The sequence below is a fragment of the Andrographis paniculata genome, unplaced genomic scaffold, assembly GCF_009805555.1.
Source record: "Andrographis paniculata isolate CXL003 unplaced genomic scaffold, ASM980555v1 Contig76END, whole genome shotgun sequence".
Classification (NCBI taxonomy): domain Eukaryota; kingdom Viridiplantae; phylum Streptophyta; class Magnoliopsida; order Lamiales; family Acanthaceae; genus Andrographis; species Andrographis paniculata.
Genome location: NW_026137613.1, coordinates 1,829,945 through 1,851,877, shown reverse-complemented (window position 1 = coordinate 1,851,877; position 21,933 = coordinate 1,829,945). Strand labels below are relative to the sequence as shown.

The window sequence follows — 21,933 nt, the reverse complement described above, 5'->3', positions numbered from 1 at the left end:
ACCAGCATACTTTGGTTATGCAGAATATGTTGCGTGAGCAACAAACGAACATGTTGCGTGAGCAACAGAGTCTGATGCAGAACATGATAGATCAAGCACTGTCAAGGGTTAGTCTTCAACCCACTCAAACGCCACCAGGAGTGTCACCGTCCAGACCACAGGCAAATTTCGCAGGGCCATCATTCGTGGATAGTACATTCCCAAGTGCCACAAATCCCAACCGAACGGATAGGGGAAAATCTCCTTTGACTTTTCCAAACAATGTTCCACTGGGACCAAGGGTTACCAATCCGCAGCCGAACAATTCAAGGGAGGACAGGCCTGAAGGATATCTACATGATCCTATTCATATTCCTGTGCAGGATCCGTTCCATGTTCCTGATCATCAACGCTTTCATGTAGATCCTGATGAGATTGCACATATATTAAGGGATCAGTATGGATTAACTCCTCAGATGGCTAACCGCCCTGCATATCAGAGACCTTTCCCAGAAAGGATCATTAATGAACACCCTCTCCCAAGGAATTTTCGACCACCCGATTTTCATGCATTCTCAGGGGAGGACGGATCTTCCACCATAGAACATGTTGGTCGGTTCACAGCACAATTAGGAGAAGTTGGCAATAACCCTTTTTATAAGTTACAGCTGTTTGGTTTATCTCTTACTAGAACGGCGTTTTCGTGGTTTGTAAGTCTGCCTCCTGGACAAATTCAGACATGGGAAGGACTGGAGATGGCATTTCACGCTAGATTCTTCAATCCTTTACCAGTTGTTTCTTTAACTGATTTACTAGAATTGAGACAGTTTCCAGAAGAATCTGCTTCACAGTTTATAGAAAGGGTGCGATTGATGAAAGGACGATGTCCTACGGTAATCAGTGAGAAAGAGATGACCAATTTAGTGGTCCGGAATATGCATACTCGTTTAAGAAAGGCACTCACTGCCCTGGATGTGGAGGATTTGGCAAGTCTTGCATCCAAGGCAGGACGTTTAGAGTCTTTGTTCAGAGAGGAAGATCAGCATAACAGGCGTAATAGAGGCCAACATATGGCGAGTATGGGAACAGAAACATGTGACTTTGATTTTAATCAATCAGAAGAGATGGCAGCCGAAATCCTTTCTGGAAAACCTTATGTATGCCCTAAATTGAAGCCAGTACCAGGATCTGAAGGAAAGGAGCAACCGACTTTTGATAGTTCGAAAGCTGATGAAATCTTTGATATCCTACTGACTGATGGGCAGATCCGTATTCCAAAGGGGCAAAGATTGGCCACTAAAGAAGAAATCAAAGGGAGACCATATTGTAAGTGGCATAATTCTTTCACACACAATACAAGTCAGTGTACTCATTTCAGGAAGGAAATTCAAAAGGCCATCAAGACAGGTCGGCTCAAATACATCACTTTAGGTGTAGACCAGCAACCGTTTCCAAAAGTAACAACGGCAATGGTTGACATCCAACCAAGTTTGGAAACAGGGAAAAGTTCGGCCAATAGTGGGCAAACAGGGGAACGAACTCAGGCAAGCCCCGGAACAAAGAAAGGAAATCAGCCAAACAGCAGCCGACCGGAAGAACGATTCAAAGTTGTTGAAAGGCCAGTCGCTGAAAAATGGGACCGTCCAGACGGTTCTTTTAACGTGGAGGTGAAAGAAAAGGTTTTAGTGCGTGACCACCCGACCAGAAAAACAGGGTCAGTCGGGAACAATTGGGCTCGAAATAAAAAGCCTTTACCAGTTGATATAGATCCTCGTTTCCCAGGTATGAATCGTACACAGATTCGCAATGCCAAACGCAGGTATGCTGCAAAGTATGGGAAACGAGTTCCTTCAGCAAAACAACTAACCGACGAGCAAAAAACAGCCGACCATTTGGCAGGAGATCAGTCCATTCGGGTCTTTACAGAACAAACGACCAACGAGCAGGGAGCAGCCATTCAGTCTCCAATTGGTCGGTCCAGTCGGGTCTGGTCAGGAAAGCAACCGAATGACGGATTAGGCGCTTCCGACCATACCAAAAGAAGTTCGTCGGGACAGGGGAAAGGTAAAGGAATGGCAGATGAAATAATTAAAGGTTTTAGATGCCAACATTGTGAACGGATCAACATCAATCCATCTCTTGAAGATTTCCGTATAGAATCTTTGACGCTTCAACCTCAGAACAAGACGAAGGAAGAAGTTCTAACTACAGAGGAAAGTTCAAGATCTGTTAAATCTCGTCTGGGACCACGAATCCCTTGTCGAATGACAGAGATTAATCAGATGAGAGATGAACCGATATGGGCGAGTCTGGTAGATGATACTATGGACGAACCGTTATGGGCATTCTTGGCAGATGATGAATTAGAGGAAACAGAGTGGGCAAAGACTTCAGATTCTGAGCCTCAGCCGGAGCCACCTTCGATTGTGTTTCCTCCTATTCCAGAGGGTGCGATCTCCCATTTGAAGCCTCTGTATGTTAATGCTCACATTTGTGGGAAACCAATCACAAAGGTTTTCGTGGATAATGGAGCAGTTTTTAATGTTATGCCATTGAAGACTCTCAAGAAGCTAGGGAAAGGAATTCATGATCTGTCTCCTGTGGAATTCGAAATGACAAGTTTTACAGGGCAGCCGACTAAGCCTGAGGGCATGATGGTTGCCACAATCGAGGTCGGACCAAAGAAGATCTCCACTGTTTTCTTTATTGTGGACGCAGATACTACATACTCTCTCTTGCTGGGAAGAGACTGGATTCATGCCTCTCAATGTGTGCCTTCAACCCTGCACCAACAATTAATGTTCTGGGAAGGAAATCAGGTCTTCAAAATGGAAGCGAATGACAACCCATTCGATGTAACAGAACAAGTTGAAGAGTCAGTGTTTTATTCCAGTCATTTGGCTCCGATGTCTCAGTTATATATGGCCAGGGAATACCCAAACAAGGGTTATAAGGTCACTGGCCAGAACTCGATGTTCTATTAAAAGAACACCTTTATTGTATGGCTCATGATAAAGCCACACCCATTCTCATATAATTTATTTGTTATGGATGATACAAGCTTAGAAGTATGTAGTTCTCTTATTAATAAGTTCTATTTAAAGCAGTTATTACATAAAGCAGAAAATAGTAAAGAGATTCTGGATGTTCACCTCCAAGAAGATGAACAATTTCGTTGGCCCGACTTATTAGAAAAAACAGAACCAACAGCTTCATCACAAGACCCATTATTGGAGTTTAATTTAGGAACCGAATTGGTTCCAAAAGTGATCAGGTTAAGTGGTTATTTGTCTAAAGAGCAACAAACAATGATGCTCGAAGTTATTAGAAATAACATTGATTGTTTAGCATGGGATTATTCAGAGATGCCTGGTTTGACAAGAAGTCTAATAGAGCATCGATTGCCTATCAAAGAAGGTTGTAAACCTTACAAACAACCTCCAAGGCGAATGAGCCCGGATCTAATGCCTCAAATCAAGGAAGAAATCCAAAAACTTCTCAAAGTGGGTTTTATTCAGCCTTGCCGTTATGCGGAGTGGCTGGCTAATATTGTGCCAGTGGTCAAGAAAAATGGTAAGATTAGGATATGCATCGATTTCAGGGATTTGAATCTAGCTACCCCTAAGGATGAATATGTGATGCCTATGGCCGACATGTTGATAGATGCAGCAGCAGGGCATAAAATCCTTAGTCTGATGGATGGTTATGCAGGTTATAACCAAATATTTCTGGCAGAAGAAGACATTCCTAAGACAGCATTCAGGTGCCCAGGGGCTTTAGGTATTTATGAATGGACAGTCATGCCATTCGGGTTAAAGAATGCAGGGGCAACTTACCAAAGAGCCATGAATTCAATCTTTCATGATTTAATTGGCAGATCTATGGAAGTGTATATTGATGATGTTATTGTTAAATCTGCCAGTTTTGATGAACATTTGAGAAATCTTGAAGAGGCATTCGAAAGAATGAAGAAGTACAAGTTGAAGATGAATCCAACCAAATGTGCTTTTGGAATATCAGCCGGGAGCTTTTTAGGATTTTTAGTTCATGAGAGAGGAATTGAAATCGATGCCAACAAGGCTAAAGCCATTCTTGATAGTCGGCCACCCAAGACGATTAAAGAAATCCAAAGTCTTTTGGGTAAGGTGAACTATTTGAGGCGTTTCATTTCTAATGCTGCTGGCAAGGTCAGACCCATCACTAAATTGTTGAAAGCTGGAAAAAATGCTTTTGAATGGGGTCCCGATCAACAGATGGCTTTAGATGCTATCAAGCAGGCATTGGTTCACCCTCCAGTCTTGATGCCTCCTAAACAAGGTCGGCCACTCAAACTTTATTTGGCAAATACATATGAAGTGGTTAGCTGTTTATTGGCACAGGATGGTGATGACGGGAAGGAAAGGGCAATCTACTATCTCAGTAAAACCCTTACAGGACCAGAACTGAATTACACTATGCCAGAAAAAATGTGTTATTCATTGGTCTTCGCTTGTACTAAACTCGAGCATTATTTGCTGCCCAGAAGAATTGAGGTCATATCAAAGGTGGATCTCATCAAATTAATTTTGCAGAGACCTACTATAAAGGGCAGACTTATGAAGTGGGCCATCAAATTGGCTCCTTTTGATCTTCAACATTCCCCTCTGAGGGCAATCAAGGGACAAGCAGTAGCCGACTTCTTAGCAGAATTCTCACAAGTCGGGTATTCTCTTTGTGATAGTGTCCGACCATTTAGTTGTTCATCATATTTGGATAATCTACAGGTCGGATGTGTGCCTTATATAAGTACCAGAACATGGTTGATGTTCTTTGATGGTTCTACCTCTGGAAACAAATCAGGGGCAGGGGTCTTTTTGCAAGGACCTGATGGTCAAAAGATCAACTTACAATTACGATTGGAAGCCATGACCCATAATTCGGCAGAATATGAGGCTTTAATTTTGGGTTTGGAGGCTTTAATAGCCAGGAAGGTCCAGTCTGTAATAATAAGGGGGGATTCTCAATTAGTAGTCAACCAGGTAAACAATCAATATGTTTGCAATTACCCTCATCTTCGCAGATACAGGGACATTGTGGGTCGGTTACTGACGAAAATCTCAGAAGTAATAATTGAGTTCATTCCGAGGAAAGAAAACCAACGTGCTGATGAGTTGGCTCAAAGGGCCTGTAAAGGAATTCTGGAGGATATGTGGTCGGAGGTCAAGTCGGGCATAGAAGAAAAGACAGACCCAATATGTGACCGAACGGTCGGGCAAAAGGTTGTCAGACAGGAGCCCGACTGCGAAGTTACGATCGGGCAAAAGGCTGTCAGACAGGAGCCCGACTGCGAAGTTACGATCGGGCAAAAGGCTGTCAGACAGGAGCCCGACTGCGAAGTTACGGTCGGGCAAGAGGCTATTGGACAGGAGACCGACTACGAAGTTATGGTTGGGCAGGAGACTGTCGGACAGGAGCCCGACTGCGTAGTTACTGTCGGACAGGAGCCCGACGGCTTAGTTACAGTCGGACACAAAGATACCAGTGAAACAGTGCCCGATTGGAGAACAGAGCTTATCACGATTTACAGAATCCAGGTGCAAGTGTTTCGATTGCGACTCGATTGAAAGCTTTACGTTTTCAATTGATAAATGGAATTTTGTATAAAAGATCATTTGAAGGTTTACTTTTGAAGTGTTTGGGGTCTAAAGAAGCTCTAGAGGTAATGACAGAAGTACATGGTGGGATATGTGGAGCTCATCGGGCAGGTCTGAATATGAGATGGGCCATTCATCGTTTGGGTTTTTTCTGGCCAAAGATTTTTCAAGATTGCATACAATTTGCCAAAGGCTGCCAGGAATGTCAGAAACATGGAAACTTAAACCATTTGCCAGTAACCGAATTACAATTCTTGGCAAAACCATGGCCTTTTAAATCATAGGCTATGGATATTATTGGTAAAATACATCCTGCTTCATCGAAACATCATTGTTTCATTTTGGTCGCGACTGACTACTTTACCAAATGGGTAGAAGCAATTGCTTTGAAAAATGTGGATCAGAAAGAAGTGATAGACTTCGTTTTGAACCAAATTATTTACAGATATGGTATTCCCCAGTCTATAACAACCGACCAAGGCCTGGTTTTTACAGGGGAAAAGTTCTCTAGTTTCTTGGCAGAATTCGGTGTTCGATTACATCATTCTTCACCTTATTATCCCCAAGCCAATGGACAAGCGGAAGCAGCAAATAAGATTATTATTGGGATTATAAAGAAGATGGTTGAAGGGAACCCAAGAAAGTGGCATTTGTTATTGTCTCAGGCTTTATGGGCACATAGGAATACCAAAAATACGGCAACAGGGTTCTCCCCTTACCAACTCACGTTTGGCCAAGATGCTGTTTTACCAGCCGAAATCCGAGTATCATCTGGCCGAACAGAATTTACTGGTGGCGATCTTACAAAAGAATACCAACAACTTATGTTGCAACAGTTGGAGGATTTGGATGTTAACCGTCTCCATGCAATAGGTCGAAGTGTGAAACAGAGTGAAATCAGAGCAAGGAGTTATGGAAAGAAAGTTCTTCACAGGACATTCCAAAAAGGAGACCTAGTCTGGAAGACCATTCTTCCTACGTATAAGAAAACTGACCAATTGGGAAAGTGGTCACCGAATTGGGAAGGACCATACATTGTTCAAAAAGATATTGGAAATGGCGCGTTCATTATTGTAAATCATGAAGGTAGAAGAGTACATGATTGTATTAATGCTAAATATCTGAAGAGGTATTATCCTGCCTTTTCAGATAACAAAACTGCATGAAACAAAATATTATTCAGAACCCATTTATGGGGTTCGAACCTACTTAAAGGTTCATTTCTGTTAGTCATCGTGTAGTTATGAGAAATTTTCTGCCTCTGAATCAGACTTTTCATCCCAGTGAGTGGATATTAGCTCTGGTTCTTCTTCAATAAGATCTTCCAAATCTGGTCGGTACCTCTCCCATTGGCTTTGCATTTCATCTAAATCTTGATGGGTACGTGCTTGCATGTCTGTTATGGCTTGATGTTCACGATCAACAATGGTCCGTAATCTTGAGAAGACTTTTCGTTGATTGGAAAAGATGTTATCCCAACCAAGATCTGGAAGTATAGTTGCTGCGTGATTTTCTATCATTTCTATGTGATGATGGAGATCAGGAATGCGGCTAAGGATGTCACGAAGAGGTTCATACCCCTCAATGACTTTTTCCATTAGGCGGATGACGCGATGAATGGTTCTTCTTCCTCGTTGGGAGAATCGGAATTTGAAGTCTAGTTGCTTGAGTATATATAACAAGTCTTCTGCATGGCCTCCAATAGGGTGATTACCTACAAAGAAGGGTTGAAGAACACCTTCCCAGTTGCTTGATGGAACATGAGGTCGGTCATTCGCCATGTTTGTTAACACTTCAAGTGTTTTGATTTTCAAAATATGCCTTGGAATGTGTTTCTTAAAATGTGAGAAACAATATTCTTTTAAAGAAGGAGTTTGTTTCGATTCCTACAAAGTTGGAAATTGAAAGGTGATCCTTGTTTTGAGAGAAGAAAGAAAAAATGGGTTACTAAGTCAATTGTTGTTACAAAGGGGAAGGTATTACAAAAGTGCCCCTAAAGCAGTTTTTATATTTGTCCATTTGGTTTCATCCCTGGATAGCCTTCTGGTATTAGCAGCCGTCTGATATCTTCGGATGAATTGGGATCGAGCTTGGGTTTTCAGCTCTTGATCTAATTCAGCCTCATTCTTGGTATATTTCTCAAGCAGACGCTGCTCATTGGTAATTTGCTTATCCAGGGTAGACTGTTCCTTCTTTAGCTCCCGCAATTCTGCCTCCTTTTTCTGAATAGTTTCATCGACTTGAGCTTTCGTGCTAAGGAGACCACCCAGCCTTCCAGTAGTCTGCTGAAGGGATTCTCGGGTCTTAGCCAAAGAATTCTCCAGCGTTGTTTGATCGAAGTCGGGCTGGGGGGTTTCGGTTGACAGGAGTCCAATGACTAACACTTCAGTCTTGAGCTCTGTAAGTCTTTCCATCAGCCGATGCAAAATGGGGACGGCTGGCGATTCCGTTGGAGTGTAAAAAAGAAGGCCACCAACCGTCTGAATGAGTTTGTCCAATAAGTCGGATCTCAATTCTGACAGGGGATGGTTAATGGCCTCAGTGAATATGGTTCGGGCCTCCGCCGGAACCGGAACAGTCGATAGGACAGCTAAGTCCGAAGGCCCCTGCAAGTCCTACAATGTCAATAAGTATTCCAAGGGAGGTGCAAATTTATTCAGATAAGATATGTGTTACCTCTGGGTGGACTGCTGTCAGTGAGGGGGGCAGCAATGAGGTCGGTCGAGTAGGGCAGACAACTGGTATAACAGCAGCCGACTCGTCGGCTGCTGCGTATGGTCGCTGAGGTGCCGACCTGGGTCCCTATGGAACGTGGTATATAAAACAGTTAGTGTTTTCCGAAAGAAACATTGTGGCATGGATTGGTGTAATCTTACCAAATTTACAGAAGTCTCCGAATCGGATGAAGAAACTTCTTCCATTTCTGGATGTTGGGCTGCCACAGGTGGGTCTTCTGCCTGCCACTCGATTGCTGGAGGTAGCGCCGCTGCTGGTTGGGCGGCTGCGTCTAGTGCCGCTGCAGCCGGGATCTCTGGAACATCTGGGATAGCCGCAGCTGGGGGACTTTCGGTTCCCAATGCGTCTGCATCCGCTTGGACGATTTCAAGATCAGCAGCATCAAGGACGTCATCTTGAGGGTCAGCTTCGGCAGGGGCACCTGGTTCTTCCTTCGAAATGGATGAGTCGGATGCCATGTATGGCGGGCGACCCATTTGGGAAGTAGTCCCCTCGCTGTCTGAAGAGACCCCTGCTGCTGATGCGATTGGTGAAGGTGTCTGTGAAAAAATCATGGAGATGTTGTTGTTAAATATACCAAGGCTGATCGTTAAAATCCTAAGTATTGTTGATGAGAGAACTTACTGGTTCTATAGGCACTGTTGGTAAAGATTGCCTCCTGGTCGGGTGCCTGGCCCGACCACTCCTCGGTACGGGAGGAAGAGTTTGCCTCCTCGTCGGGTCCTCCGCCCGACTGATCATTGGCAAATTGGTCTGGACCAAAGGTCCGGTTGAATGGTCGGCTGGGACTGGTGTTGCTTGTGTGGTCGGTATTACCAAAGTCGGTTCTGAGGAATGAAATGAGTGACATCAAAGTTAAGATATAGTGAATTGGTTCACGGTTGTAAAGAAAAAATTACCTATTTGGGGTCGGGTCCTTGCGGACGTCCTCGTAGTTCCAAGTCCGCTGGTGCTTGCTGGTCGGCCCCAGAGGTCGGGGGTGTTGGCAGCTGGGACGCTTTCCTTTTTCGCGTTGGAACACTAGACCCGATCCCCGGGGCGGCTGTTTGTTGTTGAGTGCTAGTATGTCTAGCCGCCCCTAGAACCAATCCTTGGGGGGGAAGGAGTATGTTCAGCAACCGACCCTCATCAGGGGAGATCAGGGGCCATACAACCGACCACCATTCATTGAATGTTTCTACAGTCTCAGGGTTGGAGCGGAAAGGAATATAAGAATTGGAAGTTATATACGTGGTGAGCTGGGAGATATAAGAAGGGATTGAATTCGGTAGGACTCGTCGGTCAGGGCTTTGAAAAATTATATGCGGACACGCGACGGGTCCAGGGATACCTTGGCAACAGCCGAACTGGCGCGCCATGAATTGAGGTTCATAATTAAAAGTGTAAAAGGTTTTCTGCCCCTTTTTATCAAGTTTTTTGCTACTAAAAAGAGACCTGGGTTTGAGGGCAACGTCCCAGGCAAAAGGATAAGTGGAATGAGGACAAGGCTCAGGAGTCGGAAGCGGATTTGGTACTGGAAAAGGCCAAAAATGGTCGGGAGCATAGCCCGCATACTTTTTATACATAGAAAATCGAGAGTTACTGCGGGTATCTGTTAAAACTGCGATTATTATTGGATCGGAAGATTGGAGTTTATTGCGTCCTGAGCAGAGTCGGTTAAGGGCTAATCCCAAATGTTTTTCAGCTGTTGGCATAGTGGGCGGAGATCCTAAGTTAAACGCGTTGGGGAAGTAAAGCCGGAACCAAAGTTCTAAAAACCAAAAAGGACCCGACGCGGCAGTGTCTAATTTCCTATTATCATTATCGGTTAAACGAAGGCTAACTCTAGTAAGTCCTTCAAACAGATTGGCTAAAAACAGGGTGCCAAGAGAGAAAAAACGACCTGACGCGATATGAATGGCTAGGTCGAGATGAGAAGGAAGAACACATTTGGAAGGGGAAACAATGACGTACCTACAAAGCCAAAAAAGAATAAAGGCAGTATGCTCCCGGTCGGTCACAGGGGTCCCTGGCGCCCCTTGTTGGTCGGTTGCGAACTTTGTCCAACCCCATTCCTTCACACCTTGTAAAGACCATCCTGGATGGTCTTCTGATGGCTCCTGCCCATCTAGGGCTCCCATCACAGGGTCTTCACCCACGACTGGGAGATGCGCGATCATTGCCACATCCATAAGAGTTGGACCAAAGGGGCCCGATGGTAAGAGGAAAACCCCATTTTCCGCATTCCAGAAGGCAGACATGGCCAACAGCACCTTCTCATGCAGGTTGATAGGCATGGTGGACAGTAGTATTGCTTGGTCGATTTTTTGGGATCGCCATTGGGTCTGGAAGTGTTCTGCTACCCGTCGATACCAAGCGCGGTAAGGATCTTTTGGGTCCGTGAGATGGGTTTTGATGCTGTCTCGAATGCGAACTGCTTGGTAGTTAGGGTTGTTGATAGCCAAGGAATTTCGGGATTCCAAGACTTCCCTCATCCGATTTGAATCTTCAGGAGTAGTGCAATATGGACGGATCGCCGGAGTTAGTACTTTCGAGGCTGAAAATGGGCCTTCTGGGAGGGTTCCGTCAAAAGGAAGGGCAGGAATGTATTGATTCGCCATGGGATTGTGATTCACAAAAGCTTGTATTGCGGAGAAGGAAGTTAATCAGGAGTGTTGCAGTAACTGGTGCAGTTGCTAAGGGAGTTTTTCAAGAGGGTGGTGATTTATGAACTTCCAAACATTAATTGTTAAATGGCGTTTGAAAGTCCCTTGGCGGCGGGCAAGTTGTTACGTACGAAATTTAGAATTAGGTTAAAAGCCCAAGGTAAAAAGAAGAATGGGCCTGGCAATAGAGTTGATTGAACTGACTGAAGGGCACCATGAGGAAATCAAGGAAAATAGGTTTATTACTAAGGAAAGTCCTCAGGTCGGAAGGTCTTCAGGTCGGTAGGTCCTCAAGACGGAAAGTCATCAGGACGGAAGGACCTCAGGTCGGAAGGTCTTCAGGTCGGGAGGTCCTCAAGACGGAAAGTCATTAGGACGGAAGGACCTCAGGTCGGTAGGTCCTCAAGACGGAAGGACCTCAGGTCGGAAGGTTTTCAGGTCGGGAGGTCCTCAAGACGGAAAGTCATCAGGACGGAAGGACCTCAGGTCGGTAGGTCCTCAAGACGGAAAGACCTCAAGTCGGAAGGTTTTCAGGTCGGGAAGTCCTCAAGGCGGAAAGACCTCAAGTCGGAAGGTTTTCAGGTCGGGAGGTCCTCAAGACGGAAAGACCTCAAGTCGGAAGGTTTTCAGGTCGGGAAGTCCTCAAGGCGGAAAGACCTCAAGTCGGAAGGTTTTCAGGTCGGGAGGTCCTCAAGACGGAAAGACCTCAAGTCGGAAGGTTTTCAGGTCGGGAAGTCCTCAAGGCGGAAAGACCTCAAGCCAGATGGTTCGCAAGTCGGGAGGATTGGCAGTCGGACCCATACTATTGTAGATTGGCAGTCGGGCCAAAAGAGCGGAAGGTCTGTGGTCGGCTCAAAGAGTGAAATATAGGGATAATTTTGGTCTGCTGGGGACGCGTGTCAGCATGAGAAGGGTTGGAAGACGGTTGGGAAGGAGACGTTGTAACCGTTCGGGTGACGGTTTTCGGTACGGTTTCCCAGAGAATATTTAAAGGCTTGGATAATCATTTGGCAAGGTATCTTCAATCAACTTCAACAAAGCAAAGTCAAATTTGGGGATCACCACTTTAAATTTCAGTCTTTTATTTTCCAGTTTATTTTCTGTACCATACAGTGTTTAGAGATTCCTAATCTCAGGCACTAATTAATCAAGTTTAAGGATATTTTCTATATCTTTGAATTTTACTTTATTTTTGTTGAAAAATTACATCAACAATAATAAATAATTTTAATCCCTCACAATTTTATTATTAATATTTTAATAAATAATAACTAATTTATTACTACTTTTTCTATTTATCCAATTATTTTTTCAATCAATCTTTTAATAAATTTTCTATAATACCTTCATTTTATTTTTTATTTATTTTATTTTAAAATTAAAATATTATTATTTCTAAATTTTCTGTTCAACCAAACCTTCATAATTTGATTAAAACTTGAAATTAACTAATGGTTGGATCTACCACTACATTAAACAGTTTTATATTTCTTACATACTATAGATGCTAGCTAGCGTAAAATTGAATATAGTTTGATGAATTAAAATATAATAAGATCTGTTTCTTAAATATTTACCAAAATATGGATTATGTTTGAAATTATAAAAATGCAGGTATTTTGTAGTCATAGAAGCATGACAAAATTGCAAAAAATATCACACATGTATACATCATTATTATTTTTATTCTCTATTTATACCATGACAAAATATATTCCACATGTTTGCAAAAGTCGCTATTTATATCCTTTGATCTCACTGTCACTGCACATGGTGGGAACGTCATGCGCGGCTAAAGGACATAAATAACGATTTTTGCAAACATATCCTACCATAGCAGCGACGGCGGTTTCCGATTCCTAGCCGACTGACCCGCACGCAAATTCCAAATACAAATAGTAGTACGAGAAAATTGCAAAAAATATCCTACACGATTATAAAGAACTTTGATCGTTGGTACTTGACCTTAAGGGAGTTACAACAAGACTTCAATGACGGCCAGAATCAGAATATTATAATAAATAAACCCTACTATCACTATGAATTTCTGTGACCCAATAGACCACCATCTATGCCCCATTAATTATCCCAATTTCTGTCTCATTAGTAGTTTTACCCTTACGTTATCTCTTTTTAATCAAAATTGAATTAAGACCAGTAATTAAGCAGGTCGACAAGGCTCCCGCGTACTTAACTACATTGAACTACCCTGAATTTGTTTGTGACAAGAAGACAAGGCTTTGATAATCAATTTTTCTGCATTCTTTCTCAGCAGCTTAGAGTTTTTTACAACTACAGTTTATATAAATGCGAAAATAGGAAAGATGTGATGATGAAGAACATATGATATTTCATTACTTACTATCAAAGCAGTAAAGTTCTAGTTCTACAAAAGCTGTAACTAAAACGGTAAACTAAAACTAAGTAAGCAGTAAAGTGTGGCCAAAGGAGAAGAGAGATCTCAACCCCCCTTGCCATTCCTGCTGAGAACTCCCTTACAGGGTTGGAGCTCTCTGGAGGCAAGAAGACAACTAAGAATGTGTGTACAAAGAGTGTTTGTATACTTTCTCGAAGTGTATTTACAAATGGATATCTAGCTCTATTTATAGCTAATGGGAGTAGCAGTTGCAAGCAGTTAAGAAGTGGTTCCAACCGCTAGGCGGTTAAGCAGTTGGTGACAGTTATACCGTTGGAGCAGTTGTTGGCCATAACTCCCAGGGTGCTCGCTTCGCTTGCTTCGACTTGTAAGGGCACCGATCTTCCTCGCTTGCCCCGATGGTTGGAGGGCATCAGCGCAGCTGAGCGGAGTCATCTATGCTGGCTGGCAGTGGAATGGTTGATCCGCTGCGGGTTGGACACTTAGGCATTAATTTCAGTGAGTTGTCGTCGCTCCGCTGCGGTGGGTGTCTGGGTCGCTTGCATGAGCGATGATGTCTTTGCTGGTAGAGCGAATGCAGTTGTCGCTTGCTTTTCATGCCTTAGCTTTTCTGAATCCGAATCACCGCTTAAAAGAGCAAAAATTGTTAATAATCTCAACAAATTAATTCTGGATCATGCCAAGCGAGATAGATCAATAAAGTATGTCATAAATAAGATATTGTGATAGTTTTTATACAGAAATTTAAGTAATACACAGTTTTGTTAAGCTAAGAATATGCGCATATTTGAAGTCATCAGAAACATAATAAAATTGCATAAACTAAAACTAGAAATTTAAGCATAAAATAAAAGATCAAAACTAATATATAAATTGAAAAAAAAAATACTAAATTAAAACGGAGAAAAGCTGAAAATATAAAAAATTAATAATAATAAAGAGAAAAAATACAAGGAAATAAAATTTATAGAATTTTGGAGGTGATTGGCCGTGTGTTTCTTGGTCTCTATTGGCTGTATTTATAATTTTAAAAAAAATAAGTTTAACATGATTTTACAATTCTCTTTACCAAATTGACTCTCTCACCTTTACTTTCATGACTCATTGTTATTTGACTTAGTTTTTTGGTCTCAATTCCATTTAACTTAAAGATGTCATCTTTGGGCTTATTTTTTTAGGCCTCCATCACTAAATTCATAGGTTTCGATGTGTTGGATTTTCGCTAAATGCGGTGGGACCTTCGTTCGATATTGTTAGATCTTTACTTGATGTTGTAGCGCTTCGCTCAACCTTATTAGGGCTTCACTTGACGCTACGTGGCTTTGCTCAACACTGCAAAGCCCTCACTCGATATTGCTAGACTTTACTCGATATTGTTGCACATCGCTCGATACTCTTCCAGGCCTTTGCTTAGGTTCAAACCTTTCATTCGAAACTTGTTTGATGGTATTGGGCCTTCGCTCGACATTTTATGCCTTTGCTTTTGATTGATCATTGTGTCTTGAGACTTCATTAATTAAGTCAAGCACCAATTTTTTTTTTTTTTTTTTTTTTTTTTTTTTTTTTTTTTTATTACGGAGAGTTTGTTTATGTGAGGTCTTGTTGATCATAGACATTGCGAAGCAAATTTTACTTTTTTATATATATAAAAATATATTATTACTCCCTTCGTCTCACATATAATGTCACACTTTCCATTTTTGTGCGTTTCACATTTTATGTCACTTTCTTTTTTTCTTAGAAAAGTATTACACATCGTAATTATATTTATAATTTTCAAATTTCAAATTTTTTAATTTTAAATTATATTAATTAGTTATCTCAACCTTAATTTATAATTATTTTAACTAATACATTTTTAATTATTTACTAATCATACCTCTCGTAAATTTTTGTGTCTACAGTAATCTTGACATTATACACGGACGGGGAATATTATTATTATTATCACAAAATATTACCTACAAATAATTATTCAAACCAAAATTCAAAATTTAAATATAAAACAAATCCATGTAAACAAATCCTAATTTGATTTTTTTTTTTTTTTCCTATATGGCAATAATTTTGTCAATGTGTATGTTTCTCAAATATTATTTGTACTAGTATTGTAAAATAGTAAGGTTCTTTTTACATACATATTTTAGAAAATTTTGAGAATATCTATCAATAAAAATTATTTTTTAAAAAAAAAATCACATCAAATGCATATTTTTCAGTAACAAACATCACATTAAAGGGCCAATCTTTATTATTTTCACAAATTTTCCAAATTTCAATTTCAAAACCTTTTATATGAACAGAGTCTAAAAATATTATGCATTATTTTTTTTTATCAATTTTTTAATAAATTTTCAATAATACTTTCATTTTATTTTTTATTTATATCGTTTTAAAATTAAAATATTATTATTTCTAAATTTTCTGTTCAACCAAACCTTCATAATTTGACTGGTCGGATGTAGTATTTTGTATTGTAATAAAAATTGATTAAAACTTGAAATTAACCAATGGTTGGATCTACCACTACATTAAACAGTTTTATATTTCTTACATACTATAGATGCTAGCTAGAGTAAAATTGAATATAGTTTGATGAATTAAAATATAATAAGATCTGTTTCTTAAATATTTACCAAAATATGGATTATGTTTGAAATTATAAAAATGCATGTATTTTGTAGTCATAGAAGCATGACAAAATTGCAAAAAATATCACACATGTATACATCATTATTATTTTTATTTTTTATTTATACCATGACAAAGTATATCCTTTGATCTCACTGTCACTGCACATGGTGTGAACGTCACGCGCGGCTAAAGGACAGAAATAACGATTTTTGCAAACATATCCTACCATAGCAGCAACGGCGGTTTCCGATTCCTAGACGACTGACCCGCACGCAAATTCCAAATACAAATAGTAGTACGAGAAAATTGTCAAAAATATCCTACACGTATATCCAATATCGTTTTTATCCGATTTTTATCTATACCCTACGTGTTTGCAACAATAGGTATTTCTGTCGTGACTTTCACACCACACGCGGCCAGGCCAAATGATGTAATTAGCGACTCTTTCAAATATGTATGATATATTTTGCGGGCGAGATAAATATATGACAAAAGTGATAATATGATATATGTATGGGACATTTTTTCCAATTTTCCCGTAGTATTTTGCATGAAGCTGATGGTAAGTTGGGAGATTCTGTGTCTGTCTGGATGAACAAGTTTCTGGTCATGGTTAACATTAGTAATCTGTAATAAATCTGCAGCATGCATGCATAAGCTAAAAGTTTTTATAATATCATTCACAATTATCTAATCATTTTATCAACTTCCCTCTAAACATTTTCAATTAGAAAAACACACCATGAATCTATAGAATTCCAGCACCAAATGCTCGATGATGCTTTGTAAACAAGTTTCGACAGTTGTTTCTTGATCCAACTCCTTGACAGCATTTATAAGACCCCAAGTTGTACCATTAAGAATCAAGCCATTCTTCCTCATCTTCTTCTCCAATTTTTCGGCAGTTTTCCAATCCACAGCCTCAAGGCAAAGACACTTGATCAGTTTATTAAACTCATCGTGTGATGGCTTAACACCATAATTCCTCATCTGTCCTAACAAATCGACAGCCTTGTCAAACTGTTCAATCTTGCAAAACCCGCGAACGAGTGTATAAAATGTGACGGGACTCAATTTACAGTGTCTCTATTTCACTTCCTTGAATATCTTCCATGGTTCTTCCATTTCACCAATCCTTACATAATCACACTAATGACAAAATTGAATACATCATTTCCGGGAGGCGGCCCCGATTCAATCATCTCAACAAGTAACTTTTTCGCCCTGTCAACAAATTCAAATTCAATCCAACACAGCTTCTTTACAACATCCGATCTTCCACTGAATAATCATTCGACATCTCAAATGCCAATGACACAGGTTTCTTTTTCCGATTCCTTTTTTCTTACCTTGTATGTTCCTTCACCCGATTTCTCAATCTGAGCAAGAGATCTAATAAAAAATGTGACAGTTGATTGCGTACTGATAAACCAAATGTACATCTTTTGACCTTCCTCCAATGCAGAAATATGAAATTATATTCTCAACTTTCTCTGCATTAGGCAATTCACCTACACTCAGCATTTTCTCACTAATCGAGCACACCTCAACAGTGAAATAATATGTATTGGCATTTGGTGACAACCAAACTCATCAAACTTACTGAACACCTCAAATGCTGCTTTCCCCTTCCCTAACCTTGAAAGTTCATCGATCAGTTTGTTTAACATCTTTGTGCTGACCGCCCCTCCTCCAGCCTTTTCCCCTATTTCCTTTACCAAATCCCACAAAGCATATACTTGCATTTTCCTACTCTCCACACATATTGCACTAACCAAAGCTTCCATAGCTGCTGCAGTCAATTCAATCTCAGGCTTCTTCATTGCCCACTTCAAGAAACTAATCGAATTCTAACCCGGGAATATATGAAGTATTAAGTACTCTCAAAACAAGATCTTCATCAACAACCAAATTCATTCCTTCAAAATCAGATTCCAATGAACCTTTTGCACTGGTACGACTCTGAAGCAAAGACAACAAATTCTCTATCTTTTCCAGATCATTCTCCTTCTCTACAACAACATCAGATACCAAACTTTCAACAGAACCATCAAAACCCTCCCCAATTAAACACCCGTTCACTACGTTAGCAAAAGCAGATTCACAAATTTCGAGTTCTGGTTTTATATTTCCATCTATCTCATTTCCCTCCATCTATCTCATTTCCCTCAGAAAGGGAAAATCCAGAAACGAAAGCTTTTCAAAATGTAAGAATTTCTTCAACGAGATGCATATTCTGCCGGGGCTTGGTAACGACGAAGCACGGAAGGCCCCAATTTTTGCGACGCCGTTGGCAAGAAAATCCAGCAGTACTTATCGGTCAGACAGTCACCGCAGCTGAACAAGGTGAAGAAGAAGAAAGAAACGAAGAAAAGGGGAAGGTAGAAAAGGAAGAATGGGGGAACAAGAAGGAAGGGGAAAATGGGTGGCGGCGGCTGCGAATGTGTTATTTGGGGAAATTTTATTAACGTTATATATATATTTTTGAATAATATAATAAAAGTGTGTAAAAAATTTTGGCAATTTTGTCTTTTAATTTTATTTTTACAAATTATATATGTAATGATATATTTGTAATTTAAATAAAAATTAAAAATATTTTTATATTAGTATGTAATTGCTTTTATTAAAATCGGAAAGAAATTTTTTTAAGTGGAACATACTTAAGTACTCTTTTTTAAGATATTAGTGTATAATTAATTGTAAACATTATATGTCAATAATATACTTCCTCCTTCCCATAAGTAAGTATCCGTTTATTTTTTTTTTATGGAATTTAACGTATATTAGTATTATATTAATATAAAATATGAATAAAGTAAAAATGACTAAAATAACCATTGTGTAATATAAAAGTAATGACATTTGTGCAATATATTGTAAATTGTAAGGATATTTGTAATTTTGGATAGACAGTACAGTTACTAAAAAAGAAAATAGATATTTTATTATGGAACAGACCAAAATGAAAAAATAAATATTTTGTTAAGGGATGAGACAATATATAATATGGATATCATTTTATAAAAAATAAAATCTATATATAAATAAAAGTATATATTTATTTATCTATAATTAAAATAAACTAATTTTATTAAAAAAATGAGAAATTTTAAATATATTTAAAAATTATTTGTTTATTGACGAAAGTGATATAAATAAAAGAGTTTGAGTGGATCCACGCGTAATAAGTTTGTAATTTAATTAAATTGATTTATATTTGTTAATTATATTTAAAATTGTTAAATTTACCAAAAATCATCATATGTGTTACTGGACTAAAAAGGAACATGAGTCATATGTGGATGAAGTATATTTTTCAATATCCGTATAATTATAGATATATTCAAAATTTTGCAATCGAGATATCATTGGTTAGTTCTTTTTGTAAAAAAAAATACTAATATATTTGCCTAAGAAAATGCTACCTCCGTTCCACACAGGGTGTCTTGGTCACTGTAGAACGGAAATTTAAAATAATTATAAGTAGTAAATAATTAAGAATGTATTAGTGAAAATAATTAACTTATAATATAAATTATTATAGATTAAGATAAAGATAACTAATTAGTTTAATTAAAATTTAAAAAAATTTAAATTAGAAAATTTAAAATAAAATTAAGATGGGTAATCATTTTCCAAAAAATGAAAGTGACATGAGATGTGGGACGGACAGAAACGGAAACATGGACATGGTAAGTGGGACGGAGGGAGTAATATATTATACATATTCATTATTTTATATTATGTACGCAATTTCTATAACTCAAGTAAAGAATACTCCCTCCGTCCCAATACAATAGTCATGTTTACCATTTTTGTTCGTCCCAAAACAATAGTCTCATTTCCATAAATAACCGTACCATTATAAAACTACCCTTACTTTTTCATTATTATTATACAATTATCTTTTACTCGTACTTTTTACCCAATATCAATATAATATCAATATTCCTTAAATCTCGTATCAAACACAACCCAAACTATAGTTATGGGATGGAGGGAGTATTATTTTAAACTATTTCACAAAATAAACTCAAATTAACACTATTTAGGACAAATAAAAATTAAAAATTGTATCTTTCTTATAAAGTAGAGGGAGTAAAAAGTACGTGTTTAGTTTGAATTTTAAACTCAAGTTAAAACTATTTGATTTATTTTAACTTTTATAAAAATATACTCCCTCCGTGCTAATACAATAGTCTTGTTTACCATTTTTGTCCGTCCTTAAACAATAGTCTCATTTCCATAAATAACTATATCACCATAAAATTATCCCTATCTTTTCATTATTATTACACAATTGCCACTATTTTTTACACTAATTAGGCAAAAAAGTTATTTATCCTTATTTGTTATCCACTGTCAATATAATATCAATATTTTTTTAAATCTCGTACCCAACACAATAAGGCTATACTTTTGAGACGGAGGATAACTTTTGTACAACATCACATCAAATTAGTATTTAAATCAAATTATCAATTTCTAACCAAACTAAACAAACATAATACTATATTAAATACAATAAAATGTTACCACTACTATTATTTCTAATTTGCTATATTCCAAAATATTTGTATGTTGTTTCTTTTTCTTTTAAACATAATATATACAATCATGTTAAAAAAAAAAAAAAACGGCATAATTGTCAATAAAATAATAATAAAAAAAATAAGCAAAACAATATTTTATATTATATAAACACGAGTTTCTACGGATCTGCCACTTGAAAAGTCTATCCTGTCCCTCATTTAGAAAATGAAAATTTAGCCCTTAATCACACCTGCCTGTCCGACCTGCTGACCATCAGACCTGTCTGCCCGACCGCATACCATCCGAATGAGGTTCAACCGACCAGACTAAACTACCGACCCTGACCCGTGAACCAAGAAGAAACCGACCGAGGACCTTCTCGCCTGCCTATCCGACTGCTAAGCATCTCACCTGACAATCCGACCGAAAACAACCAACCACACCAAGATGAAACGCTGTCAAACCCCTTCACCAAGCGACCTGTTTATCTGCATCCCGACCAACTGACTTGTATATCTGACCGCAGACCAGCAGAGCTACTTTATATGACTGCAGCATATCACACCTGCCTGTCCGACCTGCTGACGATCAGACCTGTCTGCCCGACCGCATACCATCCGAATGAGGTTCAACCGACCAGACTAAACAACCGACCCTGACCCGTGAACCAAGAAGAAACCGACGGAGTACCTTCCGGCCTGCCTATCCGACGGCTAAGCATCTCACCTGACAATCCGACCGAAAACAACCAACCAGACCAACCGACTAGACCAAACAACCTGAGGGCACACACCAGATTGTACGGAACAGCCACTTGAAAAGTCTATCATGTCCTTCATTTCCAAAATAACAATTTCCCGTCCGTTTGTACTAGCTTCAAAAGACGAGCTTGTACGGATGTGTCACTTGAAAAGTCTATCCTGCCCCTTATTTCGAAAATAACAATTTAGCCCTTCAACCTACCTCTGTACTGATTTGCTTATCGACAACCCCTTCACAACTGTCTATTCACACACCCACTTGCTCTGCTCTTCCGCTTACCTCCTGAAATCGCAGGTCAGGCCGCCGTTCTTGGCGTCCAGCCACGCCTTTCTGTATCATCATCTTCATCACAATGTAGTTTTCCTAAACAGTTGGGCTTTCCCGTGTGTAATCTGTGTTGTTGTGAACCGGAAGCGCGATTTTGATTCGCCATCGAAAGTACAGATCTCTGCCTCAACCACTTTTAGTTTAAGTTTTGTCTCGTTTTTGCTTCCGTAGAATTTACTTACTGCTATTGTTGGCGTCTTTTAAAAGAAGGGCTATTTTTATTCTGTTTTGTCAACGTTTTAATTCTTACCCACTGAATTTGGGAAGAAAAAGAGCCACAACTTATTGCATGATCTTTCGG

General features: G+C 39.3%; 1 pseudogene; it reads right to left on the bottom strand.

The window, feature by feature from the left end:
- Positions 1–16,532: 16,532 nt before the first annotated feature.
- LOC127266460 (pentatricopeptide repeat-containing protein At3g02650, mitochondrial-like) lies at positions 16,533–18,437 on the bottom strand (annotated as a pseudogene).
- Positions 18,438–21,933: the final 3,496 nt, after the last annotated feature.